This window comes from Ammospiza nelsoni, chromosome 1 (assembly GCF_027579445.1).
Source record: "Ammospiza nelsoni isolate bAmmNel1 chromosome 1, bAmmNel1.pri, whole genome shotgun sequence".
Lineage (NCBI taxonomy): Eukaryota > Metazoa > Chordata > Aves > Passeriformes > Passerellidae > Ammospiza > Ammospiza nelsoni.
Window position 1 is genome coordinate 110,988,874 of NC_080633.1, and position 9,316 is coordinate 110,998,189.

The 9,316-nt window shown below is 35.7% G+C and overlaps 1 non-coding gene across 1 annotated transcript; it reads right to left on the reverse strand.

Annotated features, from left to right (window-relative positions):
* Positions 1-1,854: 1,854 nt before the first annotated feature.
* Positions 1,855-1,925, reverse strand: TRNAG-CCC (transfer RNA glycine (anticodon CCC)). Its single transcript has one exon. It is a non-coding gene; the product is annotated as a tRNA-Gly (tRNA).
* Positions 1,926-9,316: the final 7,391 nt, after the last annotated feature.

Genomic DNA, 9,316 nt, shown 5'->3' on the forward strand with positions numbered 1-9,316 from the left:
AAAAAAAAAAATAATTTGCTTCCAAATGGACAACTTGATGCACAGGAGAGGGATCAGCATGACCAGGCAGCAGTGCCTCAAAATTCATCCATTTTCTGAAGGATTCAATTAGAATGTGAGAAGGGATATATGGGTGATAGAGTCTACTTGGACTCCTAAGTGGTATTTGATAAATACATTTTAATAAAAGATGTAAGACAGCAAATAAACAGAGGGTTTTTCTGAATCACCTCTAAAATCCTAATTTCTAAGACTAATAATTAACAGTCCTTACATACTTAAACCATAAAATTCCCCTGATTGTACAGTGGAGCATCCATTTGTGTAAATATTTCAGCACACAGCAGTGGCCCCCAAACTGACCTTGTGCCACTGAGCACCATTCTCTGGGCTTGGCCGTTCAGGTAATTTCAGTTCACCTCACTGTCTGCTCACCTAGCCCTTGGATCAATAGCTTGTCTATGAGAATCTTAATGGGAGACAGTGTAAGTCCAGGAGACAAAATCCACTGTTCTCCCCCTGCCTACCAGGGCAGTCACTTCTGTTTGATAACTGGTCCAGCACGACATTTCTTTGGTGAATCCATGCACACTACTCATGAAGACTTTCTTGCCTTCGTGAAACGTGCCTGGAAAATGTTTTGCAGGATTAGCTGCTCCACCATTTTCTGTGGATTAAAGCAAGGCTGACTAGCCTGTAGATGCCTGATTTCTCCTTCTTGCCTTTCTTAAACACAGGAGTGACATTTTCCTTTCTCTAGTCCAGCAGCACTTCTCCCAGTCATAATCTTCCTCAGCATCCCGGTAGCATCCCATCAAGGCCCACGGAATTACGAATCTCCAGTTTGAGTAAGTACTGCCTGATCTACCCATAAAGGGTATGCATTCATTTCTCCAGCCTTTCCCTTTGGTCTCTGGGACCCAGAATTCCGGAAGGCTGGCCCTTGCAGAACAGACTGGAGAAAAGAAGGAATTCACCACTGCAGCATTTTCCTGTGCCATCAGGTTTCCTGCCCCAAGCAGCAATGGGCTCACATTTTCTGCAGTCCTCCTTTTGTGATTTCTGCACTTACAGAAGTCCTTCTTGTCGTCTTTGATATCTCTTGCCTGATTCAATTCCATTTTGGCTTCAGCTTTTCCAACTGCATCTCTGCATGCTCATACAATGGTGCTGTATTTCTCCTAGGTTGCCTGTCCCTGATCCCACTTTCTATATTCCACCTTCTATATTCTTCCCTTTTACATCTGAGTTTTGCCTGGAGCTCCTTGTTCAACCATGCAAGCCTCCTGGCATTTTTGCCTGACTTCCTATTCATTGGAATGGACGGCTCTTGTGTTTGAAGGAGATGATATGTGAATACTAAACAGCTTTTTTTGGCCCCTCTTCCCAAATATAATATAAAACTATCAATTTTGGATGAGAAGAAAGTGTCAAGGACAGCCCTTATATCTGAAAGTGTTAAATTGGTCAAAGACTCTCAGTTCATCTCTTTTATGATGAATGGCTGTGTATAGAATATTTCATACCAGTGCAGAGGTATGTTAGTTATATGGTTGACAAGTTCAAATTACAAGTTACAATTTCCAGAATTCTTAGGTCACATAAAACAATTTATTTGCATAAAAGCAAACTTTAAGCAGAAGTGAACTCTTTAATAGAAGCAATCTAAAAATACCACTCTACACCGTTGCATTACACACAAAAAACCCACAGCAAATCAGTAGCCCTGCCCAAAATTCAAGCAACAAAACACACAAAACAAAAGACAGAATATATTGCCAAAATACACCTTTGTGGCTTACACCAAACCTGTGGTTGTGGTACACTGCACAGGTTGGATGTTGGGAATTTGTTTGCACCAGCTGGGAATTGAACCCAGGTCACAAGAATGGGGACCTTGCATGATACCACTACACCACTGGTGCTTCCCTGCCATGCTATTTTATTCAGTGTTATTTCACTGTAATCAGAGGCAGGTCATAATAAGGACTATGCAGGAAAAAGAGTTTTCTACCTGAAAAACATTAACTGAAGAACATAACCCATATCCTAAAATACTGACAAGAGGTCACTGGACAATTAACTACTTTTTCCTAGGAAGTTTTGAAAAAGTAAGCATGGAAAACCCTAAAAAAGTCTTCTGTTTGTTTCTCACAATATATATGAATAGTCAATCTTCTTTTGGTGAAGGCAAAGCTAAACAGCTTCACAGATTCCTTCCAAAATGTCTATGGTTATAAAAAGACTTAAATTTCAAAACAGTAAAGCCAAGACAGTAATTTGTCTCAACAGTGCAGAGTAAGCAGATGTGTGCTGAAGCTGGAAAAAAATGAAAAGAACCAAACAATAATTGTTCCATTTTGACGGCCAATACCTTCCATGTGGAGCAAAATTTTTTTCATGAATACATGGCTACCCGTGACTCTGGAAGTCAAAGCACTTCAGGATGCAAGAAAAACATAAATATTCCAGGCAGAAAACCAAGTGGACTGCAGCTGAAAGAAGTTCTTTGGTGCAATGTCTTCCATGGTCCACTTCATGTACAGGTGCTGAAACTTTTATCACAGCTTCTGCAGCTTACTCAGGAACTCTGCCCCATTTGAGAAGCAATACTAAGTGTTTAATTTTTGAAATGAATTTATTTATTATTAATTTTAATTAATTAATTAATTAGAATATTTTCCAAATATTTCATGCATTTAGCAGCTGTACATAGCATGAAGACCTGAGATTTCCTGGTCAAATAATACCTGTAAGATGTATTCAGTCTTCATGGAAATTGAGTTAATATCAGGTTAAATGCACTGCTTTTCCTCAGCTCCTTTTATTCAAGATATCTAACATAATTTGAAGGAAAGTTAACACAAAGGAAGTAATTAGTGGAAGACTAAAAATTTAAAGGTTTCTGAGCAGAACCAAATATTCTGCCTCTCTCATAGCATTGAATGGCAACTCCTCAACCATATTTATTTACAAGCTTTGTTTAAAACAAATTTTTTATTCAGTAAATAACTCCAGAAAAGATAAAAGACGACTTTCAAATAAACAGACCTACAAAAACTCTCTTTCTTGGTCCTTGCACTCAGTAATACATAGAACAAATGGACATAACTTTTACCTTTTAGGAGAGATTAGCAATTGGTTTCTTCCTAAAGATCAAATATGTCAGATGCCAGGTTGGTGGTTTTTAAAGTAAAATCGAGAAAATGGAGGGGTGCAATAAAACAGCATTCCAGAAAGTCCATGTAAGAGTTAACTTACATTGTCATAAGAAAGTAATAAACAGAAATCTGGGATTGTATTAGAAGCAAAATCCTGTTTTTACACTAAAGCAAGATGTAGAAAGCATTTCTTCTGACTTGAATACTACATTTAGCCTACACTCATTATTTCCTGTGACTAGATTAAATGGCACAGACTATCTGAAGAGATATTTCCTTCTCAAAGGATGGTTTCAGATCATCCTTTGAAGACATACATAGAGCTCCTGGAATCCCTCATTACTGGGAACTTTTCAGAATTTGTCATTCTCTGGGACTTGAATCTGGACTTTCACATGCACTTCCTGAATTCCCAAACATGTGGAAGGACAATGACCAGGACACACACAGCAATACCAATTATATGTGACATAGACAATACTCAAAGGGTTTTTCTTGTGAATGGCCCCAGTCTTTCTATGATCTCTGTAAAGTTTTAGTATACAACATGGTCTCAGCGCTTCTCAAATCTGCTTTCTGACAACTCACCTCTCAATCCTGATTCTCTCCATTTGTCTCTAAAAATTCTTACAAGCCTGAGTTTCCTCTTTTAGCTTATCAGTTAATACTTCCAAAACAGGTAAGATCTCTCCCCATTATTACAGATACGATTAAATAAAAATTCTGTCAATCAATAAAGATATCTATTAAATTGAAAATAATAAATTTGGAAAGCTGTCACTAATTTCAAAATATTCTAATAATCCCAATAAGTAGTTCCATCAACATCAGAACTAATGAAGCCTGGTTTATTACTCATTTGTGTTCCATCATTGATTTACATTGGTGTGTTAAGGCATGAGCTCTGACTTGAGCCATTAATAAGGACTCTGGACATAACTCCTCCTTTCTTTCGTCTTTTGATCCCCTCTCTTTTCCTACACCTCTTATATGGCATTTTTGGCATCTAATAAGGAATGTTTTCATGCTGACAGGATGTATTTATTCAACTCAGTCATCAATTTCTAAAAATACCTTTAAGAATCTAATTATTTTCAAGAACTTTTTTTCAGATGACTTTGTTGCAACCAGACAATAAAATCCAAAGTTTCTGCGGGGATAAAGACAACAAGCTGTCAGATAAATAAAGCCAGCATACAATCGGAGCTCAAAAGAAGAAGTAACTAAAAACATTTGATTTTTTTTTCTGCACTGAAAATATTATATACAGTATTGTTTAAAGTATAGATATTTGTAATCAATAAACTGAAGAGCTACAAAATATATGTGCATATCTTAAAAGAATTCACAGAAAATAGAGAAAAATAGTATTTCAGATTCTCTGTTTATAACCATCACAAATGAAAAAAAAAAATTATAAAAGCTTTTACCAAAATGTTTTGTGGACTGAGGTTTCTGTTAGCAATAAAACCATTTCAGAATCTTCCTCATTTTCAAGGTATATATTTTCTTTTTGCATAATTTTAGCTTTTTTTATTTCAAGCAAAATCAAAAAACGTTAGCTGATAAGTTTCAGCCTGAAACAATTTGAAATTGTTGAAATGTGATTTTACAGACAGACTTACAATAAAAGTAAGGTTCATTTTGTAGGCATGCTTCAAGTGCAAAAAAAAATAGTTTTTTTCCTATATTTATATTGCTGGCATTACCTATTTCTTATTTTTTGCACAAACCCTCTATTTTTTACCCTCATGTTCCTAATTTTTATATTTCAAACTCCCCAATGCTTCATTAATATTTAGAATCCTTTGATTTATGGCCAGTTGATTGCTTTCTTGATGGATTTCTAATGAACATTAAACCATTAAGACACCTTAAAATAAGCTGAAATTATTTCAGGCCAACACAGTAGACATAAGTATGCAAGTATTTTTAATTAGTTTACATTAAAAAAAGAAAAGAAGGTACTGATTCTTCCACAGTTTTTATCATTTAAGAAGCAGCATCTGATAATTCTACACTCTCATCTCCTTGGGCTGCTATTTGTTATCCAAATATTCTATAGAAAAAATATTTTGTAAAGCAAGCAATACAAATTTCTCATGTTTCTTTGTGATAATAAAAAATATTTGAATAAAAAAATTAAAAGGAAGACTATTAAAGAGTAATTAGGGATGTTTTATGCTATTGTGTGCATTTGTGCATTGCCCTTGCAGGATATCCATGCAGAATCTTTAGGCTTCACAGTCTCAGTGAGAGCACAACACTGCCTGCTAATTCACATATGACATATGTGGTATAACTAAGCAGAATACCTCAAGTTTTTCTCAGCCTTAAGATTTTCCTTAATATGTCAATACCTCTCTGCATTCAATTCATAGGGTCACAGAATGGTTGGGGTTGGGAGGAACCCTGAAGATCATCTGGTTCCAAATCCCTTGGCCACAGAAAGGGACACCTTGCACTAGATCAGGTGGCTCAGGGCCCCATCCAGCCTGGCCTTGAACACTCTCATGGATGGAGAATCCATAACTTCTCTGCTCAAATCAATGATGGATCAATCACTAGAGCTTAAGGAAAAATGAGGATGTTAGGGAAGCAAGCATCTAGAGGATAAGGAAATAATTTAAAGTGGTTTTAGGTGGAAAAAGGCATAACTTTTCACATGAAGCCTAATAAACTTCCTTACCTTCCCTCTCCTTCCTCTGCAAAAGTTCAAACAACTCCACATCCTATAAAATTCACATATTGATGAGAGTCCAACTGGAAAATGGCAGGCAACAAACATATTGGTTGATCTAGCGGTATCAGTATCAGTATTCATCTAGCAGTACGAGTAAGACTCATAAGTCTTAGAGAATAATACATGTGAGAAAATCAGGGCAGAATTAGGATACAGGTACTTAAAATGGCATGTAATTTCCTACTGGTATCTGAAGCATCTGATGAAGAACAGATTTACGTAATAACCTTTGTGACTATGTCTCAGCAGCTAAGGAGGGACTTTTTATCTTGACCAGAATGTCACAGCTCTGCTTTACTTCTCTAGGGTTCTCTCAATTGTCCATGGATGGCTGTACCTTCCTAAATAGTTGGGGACTGAAAGTCCTAACCTGAATGATTATGGATTGCAAAGCATGATCTGAGAAAAACCTGCAATGAAGCACCTTTACTAACATAGAAAGGGGAGATTAAAACCAAAATGTTTAAGCCTCCCAATATGTAAAATGCTCTGAGAAATATAATGCCCCAACCCTGAAAATGTTCAAGGCCAGGCTGGATGGAGCTTTGGGGAACCTGGACTAGTGGGAAGTGTCCCTGACCTTAGCAAGGGGCTGGAACTAAATGATCTTTAAGGTCCCTTCCAATCCCAACCATTCTGTGATTCTAAATATAGTTCAGTGAACTGTGAGAAAGACAAAGAGTTGGCTATATATATAGGGGAAAAAAAATCCAAACCAACTGATTAAGTATGAGCAAAATGTCCTAGTTTTCAAATTGCTAGTACATAGGAAAAACATTATTCAGAAATGTTTTTCACTCTTTCAATGCTTTTAGAGCAAACATTTTGACAGGAGTTACTTGAAATAATGTCACACTGTGCAGGTAATTAATGAAAACAAAAGAATAAGAGTTAAGTATGCAAACAATTTTAAAAGAAGGGTTTCTTCTAATCTTTCAGAAACAAAGCCCAGGTAGGTACTTAAAATAGGTTTAATCCATACAGATACCTTTTGTAATGTAAATCTGAGTAGCATGATAAAAAGAAAACTCACAATTGTCCTGACTATGTCAAAAGTTGTAACACTCCTAATAGATCAGATATAACATTTAAAATCAGCATGAATTAACACAGAAAAAATATCTACAAGAAACAATGCCGAAAAACATTCATTCATATCACTTCTTCTGTCTTCAAACATATTGGTGTATGTGACAATTGTCACGTTCTAATTTGGGTCTAATTCAAACCTCAGTGAAGAAACTGAATACAAACCAAATATTTTCCTAATTCCTAAAATAACTCAATTACCTCTGAAATATTTTTATGATGATCAGAAGAATAACTTTGTTTTTGAAGGAAGTTTGCAATAACAAATGAGATTTTTGCTAAACTTAATTTGGCACACCTTTAGGTGGTCACCTAATGGAACAGTTCCATGCTCCACATTATCCCTGTTGTACATATCTGTCTTTGTATTGTCTTGGTCTTAATAACCAGGTGGTCCCTGCTGAAGTATATCTGGTCATCAATCCCAGATGGAAATATATGTAGAAAGAAAAATAAAAGGACAAAAAAGGCTTATTAATAAGTATTGGCTTTATTGAATATAGCTGTGTTCTCAATATCTGTTGGTAGCAATTGCTGGCACTACTAATAGAAAAAAAACCTGTAATACACAGCTGAAAAAAAAGGACAAGAACATGCCCATTGGTGGTTGCAATATCACTGTATCTTTGCTTTTTTTTTCGAGGGGTGGGGGTGCTTTGGGGATTTTTTGTTAAATTCTGGGCATGCTTGGTACATTCAGCTTCTCAGAAATCCTCCATATTGTATATTCTGGATTCCAGTTGATCATTAGCAGGACTTATTTATCAAGATGGAAAGCCCACAATGGTGCTGAGCACGTACCAGAGCATGAATTTCATATTTATTTGCACTGGTATACACACACACACACACATATATATATATGCACCCAAATTCTGTTGTGAGCATCTACATTTTCTAGGCATTTTCTACTGGCTAAACAGGAGCTGTCAATTAACTGAAATCTCATAGTCAGGCTCTGTGAGGAGCTCCAGTTCAGATTTTAGACTATAAAGTACAAGATTTAAAAATTAATTACAGGAAATACAGCAGAAAAAGGGGAAAACTGTAAATAAAATAGAACAAAATTATGCATGATGTAAAAGTGTATCACATGCCATCTCAGATTAAAAAATCTGCTAACTTCAGAGGACAGTTATGCTGTCCCAATACATGCACACATCACTCCAGATGGCTTAAGAAGATAGGAAATATAAGGCAGATATCTGCCCTGAAACGAAAAATATGTTGGTAACTTACAAAACTGTAAAATGGCTATGATTTTTTAATAATTAAAGCAGAAAAATAATACTAAAACAAAATAATGAACAAGAGATCTCTACTGAATCTACCACCTCTAATTTTAAAATCCATATTTTTATTTTTACTTATACAGAGGATCTTAACTCTTAAACATACAAAATATTTAGGCATTCATGTACTTTTCAATAACAGATACTCATTTACTTGCTTGTTTATAAATATTCAAGACTCACTTTGCTGTTCCAACATTTTACATCTTCATGGATTTCTGCTTTTTGCTTCACTAACTCCTCAAGGTGTTTTTCATCCTTTATAATCTTCTCTTCTGTTTCTTTTAACTTCATACAGTATTCGGTCCAAATAAATTCAGAATGCTTTACCTCATTCCTAATAGAAATACACACAAAATGAATCTATCTATTTGGAAATACTCCAAGGTAGTCCCTCTCCATAAAGGAAAATGTAAAGCAGACTTGAATTGGTAAAGATTTATTATGATTCTCTACTATGTTCCTTGAACAGGTAAACATGAGATAATTTCAAAATGCCCACCCTGGGAAGTTCATGCAATTTCAGCCAGAACTACTCATGCTACCAGTTCACTCTCCCTTAAAGCCTGCCAACAGTTCAACTTCTAATTGGACCTCTGAGCAGGTATTGGAATAGTCAAAGAAAGGCTTTTTTTCATACCTCACATGTCAACTAAACAAAATAGGAGTCAGCACTCTGCTAGTGGCTGAATCTAGTTCAGAACCATCCTCACTTAATCAATCCACTGTGCTGTAAAAAAAATTTTGTAGACAAATGTCATTTGTGAATTAAATTTTTCACTGACATCAATTGTTCATGCTAAAATGAACTTGAAGGCAAGGTCAAAGGAGGGGTTAAGGACTTTACTTTCACTCTGAATAGCAGATTTAAAAGCATTACAGGAAGGAAAGCTTGCCATAATTACAGAACAAGACACTAATAACTACAACAATTGTCAGGAAAACACTCCCATGAGACATGGTTATAGACCTCATTATAGGCTGCAAAAATGCTTTTTTTTTTTTTACATTTGTGAATGGATTTGATAAAC